Source organism: Perognathus longimembris, chromosome 28, assembly GCF_023159225.1.
Source record: "Perognathus longimembris pacificus isolate PPM17 chromosome 28, ASM2315922v1, whole genome shotgun sequence".
Taxonomy (NCBI): Eukaryota; Metazoa; Chordata; class Mammalia; order Rodentia; family Heteromyidae; genus Perognathus; species Perognathus longimembris.
In genome coordinates, this window is record NC_063188.1 from 13,795,516 (window position 1) to 13,811,045 (window position 15,530).

At 41.1% G+C, this 15,530-nt stretch overlaps 2 protein-coding genes across 3 annotated transcripts in view; both read right to left on the reverse strand.

Annotated features, from left to right (window-relative positions):
* Positions 1 to 15,530, reverse strand: part of Hprt1 (hypoxanthine phosphoribosyltransferase 1) — a 47,904-nt gene that overhangs the window by 25,792 nt on the left and 6,582 nt on the right. The gene's annotated exons all lie outside the window — the stretch shown is intronic.
* Phf6 (PHD finger protein 6) overlaps positions 1 to 15,530 on the reverse strand; it is a 96,931-nt gene that overhangs the window by 194 nt on the left and 81,207 nt on the right. The gene's annotated exons all lie outside the window — the stretch shown is intronic.

The following is a 15,530-nucleotide window of genomic DNA, read 5'->3' on the forward strand; positions in this document are numbered from 1 at the left end:
GGTAAGAGATGATACAAAGAATTGTTCATTTTGTGTGTGTGTGCTAGTCCTAGGACTTGAACCCAGGTGCTGGGCACTGTCCCTAACAACCTTTGTCTACCACTTAAGCCACAGCTCCACTTCAGGCTTTTTGGTAGTTAACTGAAGATAATAGTCTCACAAAGTTTCCTGCCCCAGCTGGCTTCAAACCAAGATTCTCAGATCTCAGCTTCCTGAGTAGCTAGAATTATAGGCATGAGCCACTGGAGGCAACTAGAACTGCTAACCTTGTAGTTATCCATTTTTTAATGTAGTAATACATTCTTTTGGTAGTACATTATCTCCTGTAAGAAAAGCATATCTTAGAGATGAATAGTTAATGAAAAAGTGAGCCAGACACTGGTGGCTCACATTAATCCTAGGTATTCAGTAGGCTGAAATCCAGAGTATCTTCGTTCAAAGCCAGCCAGAGCAGAAAAGTCCATTTCCAAAATAAACAGCAAGGCTGGGAATATGGCCTAGTGGCAAGAGAGCCTGCCTCATATACATGAAGCCCTGGGTTCCATGCCTCAGCACCACATAAAACAGAAAAAGCTGGAAGTAGTATTGTGGCTCAAGTGGCAGAGTGCTAGCCTTGAGCAAAAGGAAGCCAGGGACAGTGCTCAGGTCCTGAGTCCAAGGCCCAGGACTGGCCAAAAAACAACAACAACAACAACAAAATAAACAGCAAAAAGCAGGCGGGAGGCATGGCTCACATGGTCAAGTACCAACTGAACAAGCAAGCCAAACAAGCTGAAGATACTAAGTTCAAACCATAGTACCTTAAAAATATGTAGAAGTGGGGCTGGGGATATGGCCTAGTGGCAAGAGTGCTTGCCTCGTATACATGAGGCCCTGGGTTCAATTCCTCAGAACCACATATACAGAAAAGGGCCAGAAGTGGCGCTGTGGCTCAAGTGGCAGAGTGCTAGCCTTGAGCAAAAAGAAGCCAGGGACAGTGCTCAGGCCCTGAGTCCAAGCCCCAGGACTGGCCAAAAAAAAAACAAAAAAAAAATGTAGAAGTGAAACACATAAAATTTACACTGTGTGCTGGCAGCTCATACCTGTAATTCTAGCTACCCAGGAGGCTGAGATCTGAGGATCAGAGTTCAAAGCCAGCCCAGGAAGGAAAGTCCGACAGCAATTAATCACAGAAAAGAATTCACAAGTGGTGCTGTGGCTCAAGCAGTAGAGCACTAGCTTTGAGCAAAATTTGCTCAGGGACAGTGTGCAGGCCCAGAGTTCAAGCACCAGGACCGGGAAAGAAAGAAAAGAAAGAAAAAAAAAGAAAAGAAAGAGAAAGTGAGAGGGGGGAGGGAGGAGAGGGAGGGAGAAGAGGGAGGGAGAGAAGGAAGAAGGGGGGGTGTGAGGGGAGGGAGAGGAAGGGAGGAAAAGAAAACAAAACCGCCCATCTGTGGCTGAGTGACAGTGGCTCACGCCTGTAATTCTAGCTACTTAGGTGACTGAGATCTGAAGAACCCTGTCCCAAGCCAGTCCAGACAAACAAATCTGAGACATTTATCTCCAATTGACCAGCAAAAGCTGGAAGTAGAGCTATAACTCAAGTTATAGCATGTCAGCCTTGAGTGAAATAAAGCTAAAACAGTGCTTGAGGCCCTGAGTTGAGGCCCCAGTAACCAGGACAAAAAAATAAAATCCCTGTCTCAGCATAAACATAAACTGCTTTTTCTCACCTCACAGCTGGGGGAAAGCTAAATCATCCTTTAAAATCTAAACTTCTGTAAGCTTGAAACTACTATAACTAATTATATAATCAACTTAAACAAGGTGATTTCAAGGTCAATACTCGAAAAAAAATGTTTGTGTAGGATCCACTTATTTTGGTGTTTTGTTCTGACATACAAAATAAAATACCAAAGAAGCCAGGTGCGCCAGTGGCAAATGCCTGTAATCCTAGCTACTTAGGAGGCAGATATTTGAGGGTTAGGGTTCAAAGCCAGCCCCAGCAGAAAAATCCCCCAAGAGACTCTTATCTCCAATTAACCACTCAAAAGCTGGAAGTAGCACTGTGGCTCAAGTGTTAGAGCACTAGGCTTGAACACAAAGAGGCTCGGGGACAGTGCCAAGGCCCTGAGTTCAAGCCCCACAAGTGATTAAAAAAAAAAGAATACCAATGGTACATACAGTCCTTGTGGTAATAAATATTAGGATTTGTACTACAAGTATTATATATGCACCAAAGCACACAGGAAAAAAGAAAATAATGAAACTATAAAGGCTACACCTCCCCCACTCCCACCCCCCCACCCCACCCCCACCTCAGACCAGACTGAGCACCTGCCAGCAGGCAGAGAATTTGCTGGCTTTGGGCCACACTTCAAGCTATCCTGGGGCCAAGGCACACATGCACAAGTGATTGCTGGCCCAGGGGCCAAGCGTGGGCTAGTTCACCCAGTGTGACATAACCCAGGCCAAGCACAGGCCACCACCTGTCTGGAGCGAGCAGGCCAAGCTCAGGCCACAGCCCTGACAATCCCTGAACCCAAATGCATAAATCACAACAATAGATTACAAGAATCATGAACAATCAAGACAACAAACCAAATCCAAAAGCCAACAACAATCCAGAGAAGGCCCCCGGTGAGAGTGAAGAAATGGAGGACAAAGGAACCATTAAAGAAATGATCACAGAATTGGCCAATGAAATGGCAATAACAATTTCAAGAGTACAGACAAAAAAATATCCAGGATCCCAAAAAAGATATGAAGATAAAAATTAAAAGACAAAATTAACCCTCTGAGAACTGATTTCTGAAGCATACAAGTTTCAATTCCCACACTGCAAACCACAGTGGAATGCCAAGGTACCAGAACAAGTGAAATGGAAAACAGAATAACAGGAGTTGAGGATAAAACAGAGGCACTAGAAAAAAAAAGTCAAAAGTGTGGTAAAAATGCTCAGAACCTACCAAAGGGAAATCCCAGAATTGGCAGACACAGCCAAGAGATCAAATTTCTCATAGTTGGGATCGATGAAGGGGAATAATTCAACACTATTCAGTAAAGTAACAGAGAATTTGCCTGATCTTAAAGGGAGACAATCTCACCCAATGACAGAAGCACACAGAATGCCTGGTAGACAAAGAAGAAACACTTTTAGATGCATCATAGTAAAAACATTAGACTTGAAGAGCAAGAAATTGATTTTAAATGCTGCAAAATCAAAGGAGCTATATTATAATGGAAAGAAAATCAGAATCACTGCAGATCTCCCCACACAAACTCTCAACACAAGGAGATGCTCGAATGGTATAATTCTAGCCCGGAAGGTCAACAACTGCCAACCTAAACTGGTTTATCCAGCAAAGCTATCATTTACATCTGATGGTGAAAATAAACCTTCCATGACAAACAAAAATTAAAGGAATTCATGAACACTGAAACAGCATTACAAAGAATACTAAAGGTAAGTATACAATCTGAAGAAAACAATCAAAATCAAGAAAACATATTAAACAAAATCACTAGAAACCCAATTTAGTGAGTAAATCAGAGATGCCACAGGAAACATTACAAGCATCCAAGAACTACAAATGATTATAAAGGGCTAATTTTTTTTATTATTTATTGTCAGGATGATGTACAGAGGGGTTACAGTTACATGCTTAAGGTAGTGAATACATATACATTTCTTGTCATACCTGTTTTCCCCTTCTTCATTTTTCTCCCCCCCTTCCCTCTCCCCCCATCAGCCACACTCCTTGCTTTCTTATTTTTTCAAAAATCAAAATTTAAAATAAAATAAACAGAGATCTCATCCTTAATGTCAATTGTCACTCTAGTCTACAATGCTTATGTCCTCTATGAGTAGTAACTGTAAAACAATTCCTTCCAGCTCAGGTGACATATACATATACATCTCTTTTGTTTCGTGTAATCTGTTCCTTCTTTTTCTCTAATTTCCCCCCCCCTCCCTGCTGCCCTTGAGTTGTTTGTTTGTTTTCTTCGGTGCTTGCAGCTGTTGGGCCCTTATAAAGGGCTACTTTTAAAACAACCTATACTCACAAAAGAAGGAAAACCTAGCAGAAATGGACGAATTTTTAGAAACTTGAAAACTGTCTAGGGCTGGGAATATTTAGTGAGGTAGAGTGTTTGCTTGCATTCATGAAGCCCTGGGTTCCATTCCTCAGCACCACATACACAGAAAAAGCCGAAAGTGGCACTGTGGCTCAAGTGGTAGAGTGCTAGCCTTGAGCAAAAAGAAGCCAGGCCCTGAGTCTAAGCCCCAGGACTGGCAAAAAAAAAAAAAAAAAAACCTGCCTAAACTGAACCAAGAAGATATAAACCAGCTGAACAAGGCAATAACATACAATGAAATAGAGGAAGTAATCAGAAGTCTTCCAACAAGGAAAAGCCCAAACCCAAATGGATTGACCACTGAATTCTATAAGACTTTTAATGATGAACTAATACCAATACTCCTCAAGCTTTTCCATGAAAAGGAGCAATCCCGAACTCATTCTATGCAGCCAATATCAAACTCATTCCAAAACCAAGTAAGGATCCAACAGAAAAAGAGAACTTCAAATCAATTTCTCTGATGAACACAGATGCAAAGCTCTTCAATAAAATATTGACAAACAGAAAATAGAAACAAATTTTTAAAATCATACATTATGACCAAGTAGGCTTCATCCCACAGATGCAAGGCTGGTTTAACATACACAAATCAATGTAATTCACCACATCAACAGAGCCATGAACAAGAACCACATCTCAAAGATGCAGAAAAGGCCTTTGACAAAATACAACAAATATCCATTCATGTTAAAAGCTTTAGAGAACCCTAGGACCACAAGGAACATTCCTTTAAACAATAAAGGCTATATATTACAGTCCAACAGACAAATTATACTAAATGGGGGAAAACTAAAACCTATTCCCCTACAAACAAGAACAAAGCAAGGATGTTCATTCTCTCCACTCCTCAATATAGTTCTGGAACTCTTAGCCAGAGCGATAAGGCAAGAAATGAACATAAAAGGGATTCACATAGGGAAAGAAGAAATTTAACTATTTTCAGATTACACGATCTTATACCTAAAAGGGCCCCCCCCAAAATACACCACCCCCAAACTCTTAAAGCTGATCAGCCACTTCTGCAAAATAGCAGGATACAACATTTACCCACAAAAATCAGTAGCCTTTCTGTATGCCAACAATGTACAAGCAGAAAGGGAACTCATGAAAACAACCCCATTTGCAATAGCCTCAAAAAAACAAACACCCTAGGAATTAAAAAGATCTTTATAGTGAACACTATTAAAAATCTGAAGAGGTGCTGGGAATATGGCCTAGTTGTAGTGCTTGCCTCATATACATGAAGCCTTGGATTCAATTCCTCAGCACCACATATACAGAAAAGGCCAGAAGTGGTGCTATGGCTCAAGTGGTAGAGTTCTAGTCTTAAGCAAAAAGAAGCCAGGGACAGTGCTCAGGCCCTGAGTTCAAGCCCCAGGACTGGCAAAAAATAAAAAATAACAAATCTGATGATGCTAAGTGAAATGAATTCCCAAGTTATGGAAATAAGTGGTTTATCACCGTTGTTGTTATTTTCAACGTATCATGTGAAATTATGCCATTTTCTTTTGTCTTTCTTTCCCAGGGCTTTACCCCTGATGTCACTATTACTGATCCTGGTACCCTGGGTATTGTATGTATGTTTACTGGAACTAGGGAAGGGAAGGAGAACATCAAAATAAAGAGACAAAGGATAAAAGACGAACCAATGCAACAATAGCAATACTTAAAAAACTATATGCTGTAAACCAACTGTGTAACTCAGGAGGGGAAAGAAATGGGGGGAGGTGGGAGGAAAATGAAAGAGGAGGTAACAAGTTGAATAAGAGATGTACTCACTGCCTTATGTATGAAACTGTAACCCCTCTGGTACATCACTTTGTCATAATAAATAAATAAATAAATAAATAAATAAATAAATAATCTGAAGAAAAAAAATCAAGGAGGCCACCAGGAAATGGAAAGATACTAATATCACCAGACACTAAAATCAATTCAAAGTGGATCAGAAACCTCAATATCAGACTCAAAACTCTGAAACTACTGCAAAACAAAGAGAAACATTAGAACTTATAAGAGTATAAGCAGGAACTTCTTGATAGAGTCCCAGGGGCACAACAGATAGGACAGAGACTCAAAAAATGGGAACTACATTAAAATAAAGTTTCTGCACAGCTAAGGATATAGTTAGTAAACTAGAAAGAGAACCAACCAATTGAGAAAAGATCCTTTACCAGCAATACATCAGACAAAGACCTAATATCCAAGATATACAAGGAGCTCAAGAAACGAACCCCTCCTAAACAATAAATCAATCAATAAATGGGAAAGGGAGCTAAAGAGATTTCTCAGAAGAGGTAAGAATGGCACACAAATACATGAGAAAATGCTCATCATCCCTGGCCATAAAGGAAATAAAGGCAAATCAAAACAACTGTGAGATTCCATCACATCCCAGTTAGAATGGCCAACATTTTGAACGACAAATGTTGGCTGGGATGTATTGCTGGTAGGAATGAAATCTAGTACAAACTGCTCTGGAAAGCAACCTGGAGCTTCCTCAAAAAATTAAACTCAGACTTTCCCAAATACCCAGTCATACCACTTCTAAGCATCTACCCTGAGCATCATGAGCCAGGATAGAATAAGGAGACCTGCACGTCCGTGTTCACTGCGGCACTATTCACAGTAGCCAAGACATGGAAACAGCCCAGATGCCTCACAACAGATGAGTGGATCCAAACAATGTGGTACCTATATACAATGGAATTTTACACAGCCATTAAAAAGAATAAATATCATCACTTGCAGGGAAATGGACAGAACTAGAAGAAAACATGGTAAGTGATGTAAGCCAAGATCAGAGAGACAAACGGTGAATGTTCTCTCTGATATGCTGAAGTTAGATCTAAAACACATTGGTATGTGACAAATCACACCAGATTCTAGGTACTCACATACAGTGAAACCAAAAGAAGTTAGTCTTAGGAGAGAATCACAAAGGAGCAATGACTAAGCATCTCTTCATATTTATATAAAATAATATACATAATGGAATGAACTCCCAAAATAGGGAAACAAGTCTTTATTTTTTTTCTTTTTCTGATGATCTGTCTTCTTTACAGTGTATTCACATGTATATCTTTGGGGTAGTGGGGGAGAGGGCACAGAACTCTAAGAAAAAAGGTGAAAAAATGCAGCAGTGGAGTACACTGGACATTGATGAAAGTGAACTATACAACTCATGGAAGTGGAAGGAAGGGAATGTTAGGGAATGAGGAAACAGATGACACTGTAGGAAAGGAAATGCACTTATTTTTTATCTGACACATGTAAATGTAACTCCTATGTATATAACCTCTATAATAACAACTTTTTAAAGCTATTATTGTTAGGTACCAGTACTACTGAGGAAGTAGAGATATAAGGATCAAGGTTAGAAACCAGCCCAATCAGGAAATTCTATGAGACTCTTATTTCTAATTAACCACCAAAACCAGAAGTAGAGCTTTATCTCATGTGGTAGAGCGCCAGCAGAGAGTGAAAAAGCTAAGGGACCCATGCCCTAAGTTCAAGCCCCAACACACACACACACACACACACACACACACACACCAAAGCCATTACCTTTGAGAGGGAGTGTTATTTAGTTCTTAATACCAAGAAAGTACTTGAAAACCTTTAAACACATATTAATGCAAAATATTCAGAGCTTTTTCAGAAAAATAACTATACTTAGAATTATAATAGCCTATTTCACAAATTTAATACCTTTCACACCACATTGAAGAAGCAAGTGACAAAAGCTCTGCCTGTTTTCTAGACATACTGGTCATGTCATAATTAAATGTCATTGCATTAGTTAGCACTGCATTAGATGCAAAAGGACAAACTTACTTTCTTCTTTTTGTGCCAGTCCTGGGGCTTGAACTCAGGGCCTGGGGACTGTCCTTGAGCTTCTTTTGCTCAAGGATAGTACTGTACCAGTTGAGCCACAGCGCCACTTCTGGCTTTTCGTGTTTATGTGGTGCTGAGGAATCGAACCCAGGGCTTCATGCATGCTAGGCAAGCACTCTACCACTAAGCCACATCCTCAGCTCAAGCAGCTTTACTTTCAATCATTTTTTTAAATACATACGTAGGTATTGGTATCCAGCTCAGGCTGGCCTCAAATTCACAATTCTCCCTGCCTTAGGCTCCCCAAGAACTGCTATGTACCAACATATCCATCTCAGAATCCAGTTACATTTCTAGGTTTCTACTGCCAGAAATTTTGGGGTTTGCGTTATTGTTTTGCAGTCCCCAAAGCTCCATATTTTGGGAGTACTGGAGTTTGAACTCTGGGCCTTGTGCTTGCTAGTCTAGCATTCTACCACTTAAGGCACACTGGAGCCTAAAAGCTCCATTTAATTCAGACACGGATGAAAATTTATTGTCCACAGCACTCTGCAATGTGTAGAAGTCCATAGTCAGTTTGTACTTAAACATGTATTACTTTCATAAGCAGAAGACGTTTCTCTTGTTGAGGAAAAAGGATTATACAATATCTTCTAAAGTTAAGTGCTAAGGTATCTATGAAATACTCCATTTTTATATCAGAACACATTTACTACCAAAACAATGGAAATGAACAGTTGTGTCCAATATAGGAACAACACAAGGCTATTTCACAACAAGTAAGAACTGCTTTTATTCATTTTATAAACTGAAATTTAGCTCAACTTTTGAGAAAAGACGATGATGGACAATACAATAAGCATTCATGTCAGGCTCATTGAAATGTAGCCATAATACCTGAAAAAAATGAAAAGATGTTTCAAAGTGCTTTAAAAATCAAGATTAGCATGTCAAAATGGCTTTATCTACTTTTCATGCCCTCCTCTACCAGTCAATCTGCTTTTCTGCCAAAAGTATGAACTATTAGATACCTAGGACTCATCAAAGACTACTGTATCAATTAAAATAGTTTGGTGCCTAGCTGTGAGTTCTACAGGAATCACAAACACTTCAAAAGTCTTGTTTTTGTTTCAATCAGACCAATGTGATTTCTGAGTTCATGCCAGACCTGTAGTCTAAGAAAAGAGAGCAGCAACTATACGTCAAAATAGTGTGTCAACATACCAAATAGATTTCCAATTCAAGAGTACTGATCTCCAATCGAGAGATTTATATGTTAAAACTTCAATTTTTCTTACTGAATACTAAGTTCTATGGTTTCTCTGAAAGATTCATTTATGGTTCATTATTTAAAGTAAAAACATGTTAATACAGGAAGTGGTGCTGTCTATAAAGTGGTAGAACACTAGCCTTGAGCAAAAGAACTCAGAGACAGAGCCAAGGCCCTGAGTTCAAGCCCCAAGGCTGACCAAAAAAAAAAGTCGGATGCTGGTGGCTCATGCCTATAATCCTAGCTATTCAGGAGGTTGAGATGTGAGGATCATAGTTCAAAGCCTGTCTGAGCAGGGAGGGCCATGAGACATTTATCTCCAACTAACAACCAGAAAACTGGAAATGGTGCTGTGGCTCAAAGGGGTAAAGCTCTAGCCTCGAGCTAGGACAGTACTCAGACCCTCAATTCAAGCCCCATCATCGACAGAAAAAAATAAAATACAAAAAAAATAAAATACGGGGCTGGGGATATGGCCTAGTGGCAAGAGTGCCTGCCTCATATACATGAGGCCCTGGGTTCGATTCCCCAGCACCACATATACAGAAAATGGCCAGAAGTGGCGCTGTGGCTCAAGTGGCAGAGTGGTAGCCTGGAGCAAAAAGAAGCCAGGGACAGTGCTCAGGCCCTGAGTCCAAGCCCCAGGACTGGCCAAAAAATAAAAATAAAATAAAAAATAAATAAAATAAAATACAATTTTTTCCAAAATAGTCACATAAAAATTCACAAGCATATCACTTAAGATACTTTAGGGGCTGGGAATATGGCCTAGTGGCAAGAGTGCTTGCCTCCTACACATGAAGCTCTCGGTTCGATTCCCCAGCACCACATATATGGAAAATGGCCAGAAGGGGCGCTGTGGCTCAGGTGGCAGAGTGCTAGCCTCGAGCAGGAAAAAGCCAGGGACAGTGCTCAGGCCCTGAGTCCAAGCCCCAGGACTGGCCAAAAAAAAAAAAAAAAAAAGATACTTTAGGATAGGAATTACTCTTTATTCTAATTCACTATATATAATTGTGTGTATGTATGTATACACACACATATGCATACATATATAAATAATGTAGGGTTCCCAATTGAAGAAATTATTGGTTATGACTAGACAGTTGTCAGAACTGGGCAATGGGTATATGTAGGTTCATTATATTGTCTACTTGTAGATGTTCAAAATGTATGATACAAAGTTATATAAGGATCAATTTATTTGAGAGGACAAATGTCAATTTTACATTTAACAAAAAGTCAAAGCTCACCTAATTCATGGTTAACAATCAAATACTAGAATACTAACTTTTAAATAATGAGAACATTATTCAGAATCTATATTCTAGGGCTAGGGTATAGCTCAGCATGTACATAGCATGTAAAAGGCCAAAGGTTTGATCTCTAACACCTCACACATAAAAATAACCTGAGCCATTATTCAGCCATAGCAAAGAATATAATTATGTCATTTGGGGCTGGGAATATGGCCTAGTGGTAGAGTGCATGCCTCGTATACATGAAGCCCTGGGTTTGATTCCTCAGCACCACATATACAGAAAAGGCCAGAAGAGGCGTTGTGGCTCAAGTGGTAGAGTGCTAGCCCTGAGCAAAAAGCCAGGGATGGTGCTCCAATCCTGAGTTCAAGCCCCAGGAACTGGCAAAAAAAAAAAAAAATTATGTCATTTGCAGGAAAATGGAAGTGTGATCATCAAGTTAAATGAAGTAAACCAAATTCAGAAGGCCACAGATTGCAGGTTTTCTGTCCTATGTGGGTGCTAGACCTAAAAGACAAACATATATGTAAAAACATACAGGATCATATATATGAAACATGTTTATAAGTGTGGGGCTGTTTCAGGGGTGGGGGAAACAGGGAGGAAAAAGACAATGTTAGAGGGTAAAAAATACAAAACTGCATTGCATCTACAAATGAAAACGGCTAAATGAAATTTACTGAAAGCTGCTGAACAAGCGATAGTGAGGGAGGTGGGAGTGAGAATAAGCCAAGGTGTTGATCTGATTACTGTTTATGTGTAGGCAACTCTGATGCTGAGCTGTGAAACATGGAAAAGGTTTGAGAGGCTGGACTGCCACCTTGACAGCACTCGGAATGCTGACAGCTGGCCATCGAGGGGTTAAAACAGTTCTGGAGAGGGGTGAAGAGACTGGGGTGTTGCCCCTCACTTTCCTTGGGCTGCTGGCAGCTGTGCCTAGGTCCTTGACAACTTAACTTTGGGTTAAATACATGGACAGCATATCTGGACTTTCCCTGGGTGGCAGTCTCCTGTTCAAGAGAATAAGGGAACCGAGTGTCTCTCTCAAACTCTGTTTCAGCTCTGATTGTAATATTAATATAGATGCTTTACCTTTTGCATGTATCCATGGTAATCTTCCTTGTGTGAACTCAAATAAATATGCTTGCTTGTGGGGACTTGGGGCCAAGTGCAGGAGAATCATGGGATCCCTTTTATCTGTGTGTCTATGTCTCGGTGTTTTCTAATTTTCTTCAGCCCTGCATCCCAGATGCGCTGCCTCAGGTTGTGGTTAGCAACATTTAGCACTGTGAAATACCACAGTGAAACCTCTGAACGATTAACATAAATTTTAACGACGGTATGAGAATTACAATTTTAATCAAGCTTGGGCAGATAAGTCCATGAGACTCTACCATTAACTAGCAAAAAGCTGGCCTGAACGTATGTCTCAAGTGGTAGAGCACCAGACATGCAAGCAAGCTGAGCAAGATCCTGAGTTCAAGCCCTGGTATTGGTCCCCCCAAAAACAAAACACTTTATGTACATGTGTGATCAAGCTGCACTGTACTTACAATCAGACTTGTTGAACTGAAACCTCTCTGTACAACTACTTACAATAAAAAAAGAACAGCTGGGCACCAGTGGCTAACATCTGTAATCCTGGCTACTTAGGAGATGGTGGTTCAAAGTCAGCCTAGGGAAGGAAAGTCTGTGAGACTCTTTTTTTGTGTGAGGAGGAGTAGGAAGAGGAGGAAGAAAAATCATCTGGTAGGGCTGGGAATATGGTCTAGTGGCAAGAGTGCTTGCCTCCTATATATGAAGCTCTCGGTTCGATTCCCCAGTACCACATATGTAGAAAACGGCCAGAAGGGGCGCTGTGGCTCAGGTGGCAGAGTGCTAGCCTTGAGCGGGAAGAAGCCAGGGTTGGTGCTCAGGCCCTGAGTCCAAGGCCCAGGACTGGCCAAAAAAAAAAAAAAAGAAAAGAAAGAAAAATCAGCTGGTAAAGTGTCCCTTTAACTTTTTTTCCAAGGCGGGCTGGTGTATTATTATGTGAATCACAGCTCCACCTGGGTTAATTGGAGATAAAACTCTCATAGACTTTCCCAACCAGATGCTTCAGACCCCAATCCTCAGACCTAAGCCTTCTTGAGTGCTGAAGTCACAGCCATGAGGCTCTATCTAGTAATTCTTTCAGGGCAATAATTCCATCACATCAGGACTCCATCCTCAAAACCTCACCTAAACCTAATCCTATTCCCAATACCCATCTCCAGATACTATCACATGGGGATTAAAGGCTTCAACATATGAATTTGAGGGGATAACATACAAAATGCTCTGTCCATAAAACAAGTATTGAAGTCAAGTGCCAGTGGCTCATGCCTGTAATCCTACTACTCAGGAGGCTGAGATCTGAAGATCATGGTTCAAAGCCAGCCTGGGCAGGAAAAGTTTGTGAGATTCATGTCCAATTAATCGCAAAAAAAAGACCCAGAAGTGGATCTGTAGCTCAAGTGGTAGAGCACCAGCCTTGAGAAAAAGGTGCTGGGGCAGCACCCAGGCACAAAGATCAAGCCCCAGGACTGGCAAAAATGAAAAAGCACTCAACATAAAAATAGATAGAAAAGACAGGCACGGTGGTGCCTATTTGCAATCCTTGCACTATATATAATCCCACTACAGAGCAAAACAGCCAGAGCTAGGCAACAGTGGCTCACTCCTATAACTCTAGCTATTTGGGAGGCTGAGCCCAGGAAGAAAAGTTAGCGAAACCCTTCTCAACCCATGGGTGGGCATACCAGCACATGCCTGTCATCCTGGGATATGGAAACTGTTATCATGAGGATGCTGGTTTGAGGCCAGCCCAGGCAGAAAGAAGAGTCTGAGAGACCCCACGTCAGTAGAGGACTATAGGCATGGTGGCATGAGCCTATTACCCCAGCTACTGCAGGAAACAAAAATATAGAGAGGATTGAGATAAGAAGTGAGACTCTAGGGCTGGGGATATAGCCTAGTGGCAAGAGTGCCTGCCTTGGATACACGAGGCCCTAGGTTCGATTCCCCAGCACCACATATACAGAAAACGGCCAGAAGCGGCGCTGTGGCTCAAGTGGTAGAGTGCTAGCCTTGAGCGGGAAGAAGCCAGGGACAGTGCTAAGGCCCTGAGTCCAAGGCCCAGGACTGGCCAAAAAAAAAAAGAAGTGAGACTCTAGCTTCACAATAACCAGCATAAAAAGGGATGGAGAAATGGCTTAACAGTAGAGCACTTGCCTAAGTAAGCGTAAGGCCCCTGAGGTTCAAATCCTAGTGCTGTCAAAAATAGTTAGCGATCACAAAATGGTCTTAGATGGCTTTAGGGGGAAATGTCCAATTCAAAAATATTTGAAAAGTGGCCACAAGTGGTAAAAGTAAAAAGATAGCTTCCCTCTACATCTGCAATGGCCTTTCTAGCTGAACTGAAAACCCAAGAACATGTTGTTAATAGCTCTGAATTACTTAACAATTGCACAGACAGTTCAGAATTCTGACTGCATCATCGCCTCCCAGTTCGAGAATACCAGTCTGAGATTCTAATCTATTTTTGATAAGTGTCTAGTGATAAAATCTCAACAGGTACCTTTTTTGTGCTAAGCCTGGGGCTTGAAGTCAAGTGTCTGAGCACTGTCCCTGAGCTTTTTTCACTCAAAGCTAGTGCTGTACCACTTGAGCCACAGATCCACTTCTGACTTTTTTCCAGGGTTAATGGAGGTAAAAATCACATGGACTTTCCTGCCCTGGGCTAGCTTTGAACCACAATCCTCAAATTTCAGACTCCTGAGTAACTAGAATTCTAGGCATGAGCCACTAGCTACAAGGCACAAATTCTTTTTCGTTCTTTTTTTCTTTTGTCAGTCATAGGGTTTGAACTTGGGGCCTGGGTGCTGTCTCTGAGCTTTTGTGCTCAAAGCTAATGTTCTACCACTTTGAGCCACAGCACCACTTTGGGTTTTCTGAGGGTTAACTGGAGATAAAGAGTCTCATGGACTTTCCTGCCCTGGCTGGCTTTGAACTACGATTTTCAGATCTCAGCCTCCTGAGTAGCTTGGATTACAGGCGTGAGCCAGCAGCACCTGGCCATAATTTTTTAGTACTTTTATTTTCTGGCAGTACTTGGGTTTGAACACAGGGCCACATGCTTGCTAGGTAGCTATTCTACCGCTTGAGACCTGCTTCCCCAGTCTGTTTTTTGAGCCACAGCCTGACTTTCAACTCATAATCCTTCCACTTTAGACTCCCAAGTGCTAGTATTACAGGTATGGGACGCCATGTCCAGCACAAACTCTTACTATTATGTTGTTATATTTGTAATAATAGCCTCAATGTGAAAATTTTTTGTGGTTTATACATAAAATTCCTAATTATAAAGATGCAATATCCAAACACTGATGGCTCAGGCCTGTAATCCTAGCAATTACGGAAGTTGAGATCCTGAGGATCATGGTTCAAAGCCAACCAGAGCAAGAAAGTCCAATAAAACTACCCCCAAAAAGAAAGCCGAGCTGTGGTTTAAGTAGTAGAATACCAGCCCTGAGCAAAAAAAAAAAAAAAAAAAAAAAAAGAATTAGCTAAGAAACTTCCATAACCAAGGAAATTACACTAATCTTTAATACAACCTTTGCAACATCAATTCATCATCTGTAATTAAGACTGCTAAAAAAAAAAAAGGCAATATTTGTGAGTCCAAAGACTAAAATGAGAGTCTTTTTTTTTTTTTTTTTTTTTTTGGTCATGAGGCTTGAACTCAGGGCCTGGGTGCTATCCCTGACTTCTTTTGCTCCAGGCTAGCACTCTACTTACTACTTTGAGTCACAGTGCCACTTTCTAGTTTTGAGTGGTTAATTGAATGAACTATATGGGCAAAGGGCCAGCAGCTCACACAGTAATCCTAGCTACTCAGGAGGCTGAGAACAAAAAGCTGGAAGTGAAACAGTGGCTCAGGTGGCACAGCACTATCGTTGAGCAAAAAAGTTCAGGGACAGATCCCAGGCCTCGAGTTCAAGCCCCAGGACTGGCACATACACACTAAT